The 5,032-nt window shown below is 36.5% G+C and overlaps 1 non-coding gene across 1 annotated transcript; it reads right to left on the bottom strand.

Moving 5' to 3' along the window:
• Positions 1-1,140: 1,140 nt before the first annotated feature.
• On the bottom strand, positions 1,141-1,246 carry LOC145565727 (small nucleolar RNA R71). The gene has a single exon (XR_014095108.1). It is a non-coding gene; the product is annotated as a small nucleolar RNA R71 (small nucleolar RNA).
• Positions 1,247-5,032: the final 3,786 nt, after the last annotated feature.

The raw sequence follows: 5,032 nt of genomic DNA, 5'->3' as shown, positions 1-5,032 counted from the left end.
TAGATTGCATTGCAAATTTCAATGACATGAACCCTTGATTTGAGAATTGTTTTAATTGATTGAATTTGATTGTGATTTTCCTAGTTAGCCATTCATAATGAACCTTAGCTTGGCTTATAGGACATAGCCCTTGAATTCCTTTGATTGCAACTATTATTTGTCCTTTGCAATGTTTGAATTGATTGAGTGATCCTTCAATTAGCATAATCATTGAGCTTACATGTGGAACCTATATCCCTAGTGTTTAGTATATTGAATTTCTCGATTTTTCTAGTTTTCTCGATACCTTAGTTACCAATTGCATCTTCCCGCAATTTTCGAAGTAGCTTGACCTAGGCTATAGCTTGCACCTTCTCATTCCCTTGGGTTCGACCCTTGACTTACCATATACTCGTATTAGGTTGGTCGAGTGTTTATAAATTTTCTTTAGCTCTAGGAAAGGGTAGAGAACGACCTACATTTTCCTCGTGTCAAAAATGGCGCCGTTGCCGGGGAGTGATATTGGTGCTTTGTTATAGTTGTTGAGTCTATTTCACCATTAATTGAAAATAAAAAAAGATTTTCTTTTAGGCTACATTTGTAGCCGTGCTACTAACTATTTCTTTTGAGATTTTATGCATAGAGCACGTGATCATTCACTAGTGTCATTTGATCCGGAAATTAAGAGAACTATTGCAAGGTTAAGGGGTGCTAGACGATCTTTGAGCCCTAGCATTTCAAGTGAAGAAGAGCCACAACAAGAAGAACAAGCAAGAATGGGAGAAAATCCGAGAGTGGCATTGAAAGAATTTGGGATTCCCGGTGCATATAGATTTGAGAGTGGGATTGCTCCACCTACAACACCGGCAAATGATTTTGAAATAAGACCGGCAATGATCACTTTGATAGTGAGGCGACAATTTAGTGGGGCCAAGCATGAAAGCCTACTAAACCATCTCAAGGAGTTCGAGAAATATTGCAATACTATCAAGGTGAACGGAATTTCCCAAGAATTCATCCGCCTCAATCTCTTTCCCTTTTCTCTCATAGGGCGTGCTTTGGAATGACTAGACAAGGAGGTTAAGCCGAATTCTCTAAGGACATGGGACGAGGTAACCAAGGAATTTCTATCCCGTTTCTATCCTCAAAAGAAAACGACGGAGGCTAGAGCTTTGATTCAAGGTTTCAAGCAAAAGCCAAGTGAGAGCCTCTATGAAGCATGGGAGAGATACAATGAGTATCAAAGAGAATGTCCTCATCACGGAATTCCAACCTATAAAATCATTCAAATAATCTATGGAGGCCTTAGCCCTCAAGGAAAATCATGTTTAGATGGAGGAGCCGGAGGTCCTATCATGAACAAAACAGAAGAGGAAGTGGTGGAAGGGGGAAGGTGGTAGGCGCTACTTCCCCCGCAGCGGCTGCTGCTGCGGCGCCGTGCTGGCGGGTGGCGGTGGCCGGCTATGGTGGTGGTGGTGGTGGCAGCCGGGCACTGGTGATGGTGGTGGTGCGTGTGGTGTTTCTTTTTAAAAAAAGTGGAAGGGGAAAATAAGAGAGAGAAAGAGAAAATAAGAGGAGAGAGAGAGTTACCTTTGGGTATCCTCCACCTTGTGCAAAGTTTGATTTTGCTCATATGGTGGATATTTATACCCTCTCTCAAAACCCTCCTTCCTAAAATTCCATTCCTACCTTTAATGATCCCTTTCCTATTCAAACTAAAATTTGACTTTCCTTTAACTGTCATTGACTTTAAAAATTACCCTTTTATAAAATCATATGCCCCAATATTTTTACATTATGAAATAAATTATTTAAAAATTATTAAATAAATAAATTAGACTTTTAATAAAGCTCTTTAAATTAATTAAACCTCATAAATAATAGATTTCAAGTTATTTAAATACTTTGAGAAATACTATTTAAATTAGAAATAAAACGGTTAAAAAACTGCAACGTCATTAAAGACGAGAAGTCGAATGGGCGTCATAAAGACCCACCAAAATTGATCATCTTTTGGAACTTAAACCATCTTTCCTGAAAATCTGAAAGGAGATTGATCATCTCCCAAAGGCCATTCGGCCCGCACCGCCCGCCTGACTATCACACATAGTCCACCAAAGAAATCAGGCGAACTGGACAAGGCATTCAGCCCAAAAACTTTCAAATGAACAGAGGATTCTATCCGACCTCTGTTAGAACTCCGAATGCTCAAAAAGCTTAAGTACACAGACGAGTGAAAGGTCAGGGGAGACGGTCCGTTGTATACGAGTTACCCCCTCTGAGGGGAAAATGTTTTGGGTAAAAATACCCCAAAAACGTGGTCTAATCCCATAGAGACACGTGGCCTAAATTAAAAGGCAACACGTGTCCCTATAAGAACATGAGACGTGTACACCCTAAAAAGAGCACCTGAATAAAGAGAGTAAAAGGCCTCCTTACATCTAGAGGCTCATTTCCCTAGAAAGATGCAAAACAAGACCCCCATCTGACATGTGCTGTCACCTTATTGCTCAGCCAATAAGAGCATAGAAATTTGGGGTACTAACCCTAAAGGGCACAAATCCCCACCCCTATAAATACCCCAATAATTTATGATAGGAGGGGGTGGATTGTGACATAACATTGAAAGGAGCATTAAAGACCTCCAACTTCTCTCTACTTTCCCTCTCTAGCCTTTCCGTTTTCCGGTTACTAAATTGACCGTCGGAGGCGAATATTCCGGCCTATGGAATATTCACTATTTTGCAAAATTCTGAGCCATCTGTCCGAAGAGCGTGACCAGTATCACAAGGAAGTCCAAAAAATCCCCGAAACAAAAATCATAGAATTATCACATAAACTAAGTCAAATAACTGTAAATGGAATTGCTAAAATATCTCCTAAAAATCAGATAAACCAAGCCCTTGTCCATATTACGATTCGTATTATGTTAGTCATTGCACGAGAGTCGAGGACACATTTACTTTAATCTCCCACTTATATGAGACAAGTGTGTAATGTTCATATTCCTTAAGTCTCTTAGTGTCCAATTTGACAGTATGGTTACATCTCTATGTTATCCATACTAGTCCATCAAATTGTTTCTTGAAATAAAAGTTCGAATTTCTAAACAAATGTTTATTTAGTAATCCATTTGAGCACGGCCATGCATTTCCAATCCTTACTTTTCAAGAAGCCGAAACACCCATCCTATCTAATATAGGAGGACCTTTTCAATCTTGTGGCAACCAAAACTCCCACTTAACTTTTTGTACAACCTGAGTGTTGCCTTTATAGCCCCCTTTACGGCGTGACATTTGACAACATCAAAGTTACACTAATCATTTAGCTAAGTAGTGTTCCACTTGTGCCTTAGGAATCCATTAATATGAAAAGGAATGGTGTAATACCCAACATTTTTATATGCATTGCTAATTTAAATAGTATTTCTTAAATTATTTAAATAAGCTCAAACTAATTATTTATGAGATTTTATTAATTTAAAGAGCTTTATTAAAATTCCATTTTATATATTTAATAATTTTTAAATAGTTTATTTTATTATTTAAAAATATTAGGGCATATGATTTTTTAAAAGGGTAATTTTTAAAGACAATGACATTTAAAGGAAAGTCAAATTGTAGTTTGAATAGGATAATGATCATTAAGGGTAGGAAGGGAACTTTAGGAAGAAGGGTTTTTAGAGAGGGTATGAATACCCAACAAATGAGAAAAATCAAACTTTTCCCAAGGTGGAGAATACCCAAAGGTAATTCTCTCTCTTATTTTCCCCTTCCCCTTTTTTTTAAAAAAAAACACCACACACCACCACCATCATCGGTGGTCGGCTGCCACCAGCAGCACCACAGCCAGCCGCTGTCACCCACCAGCACGACGCGACAGCAGTAGCCGCCGCGGGGGAGGTGGCGCCGACCACCCTTCCCCTCCTTCTCCTTTTTCGAGCATCAAAAAAAAATTAATTATTCTTTTTGCTTTAATTTTTCATCTAATTAATTATTTTGGGTTTTGTGATGATTTTACGATGTTCGATTATACGTATAATGTAAATAAATTTTCAGATTTGGTTTTGAATTAAAATCTCAAATTGAAAACCCTAGGTTTCTAAATTATTGTATATTGATTGATGTAAATTGATTATGGGTGATTTAAATTATTTAAATATGTGCTTTAAAACATATTTACAGCAAGTTTTGATAAATTAATAAAGCTGGAAATTTTTTTAGTAAGCCAATCAAGTTTCTTGATGGAATTTTTGATTACCCATTAATTGGGATTAAAGTAAGGGGTTTAAAATTAAATTTCAGCTTATTTTAAATAATTTATGAGTGAAATAAGGTGTGTATATTGCTGAAAATTTGTGTGGAGTAGATATTAATACCTCTTTGTAATTTTGGATTGTAGAAGATTTGCAAGTTAGTGATTTTGTGTAATTGTGGCGATTTTGAAATCGTATTCAAGGTACGTTCGTGTACTTGGTATGTATTTGACGATACACGAACATTCTAAGCGTTGAATAATAAATTCCAAGTAGTATCATGATAGGTTTTGATTGGAATTTGTTATTTGGTTGATGTTGGTGATTGAAATATGAAACATAGATTATTTGTGATGGATTAGTGATTGAAAATAATTGTATTGGCATGTTGAGTATGAACCACACTTTTTATTATTGGCATGATTGGAAGCATATTTAATTAAACTAAATGTTTAATTTGGTTGGAAATATTAAAAGGGAATTTTATTATGGTTCATATAATTTTTATTGATGCTATGAGCATGAGGAAAGAGGTATTTAAGTGTTTAAGGGCACAAGGATTAATTTACATTGTTGTGCCTATGTGCACTTAAGGTGTTTCTAACACCGAGGGATAGGATTTGTGGCGCATTATGCGTTTAAGGTGTCTTTAACACCGAGGTAGATTAAAAAGGATTCAACATTAAAACCTATATGGTCACTAATTATTCAAGAACTAATTTGGTATGATTGGTCGCTTGTATAATTATAATGTTTGGTTATTACTATAGTTTGTGAGTCATCACCAAGTAAAATAAT

This window comes from Chenopodium album, chromosome 10 (assembly GCF_948465745.1).
Source record: "Chenopodium album chromosome 10, dcCheAlbu1.1, whole genome shotgun sequence".
NCBI classification, from domain to species: Eukaryota; Viridiplantae; Streptophyta; class Magnoliopsida; order Caryophyllales; family Amaranthaceae; genus Chenopodium; species Chenopodium album.
This window is presented reverse-complemented; position numbering and strand designations above follow the sequence as displayed.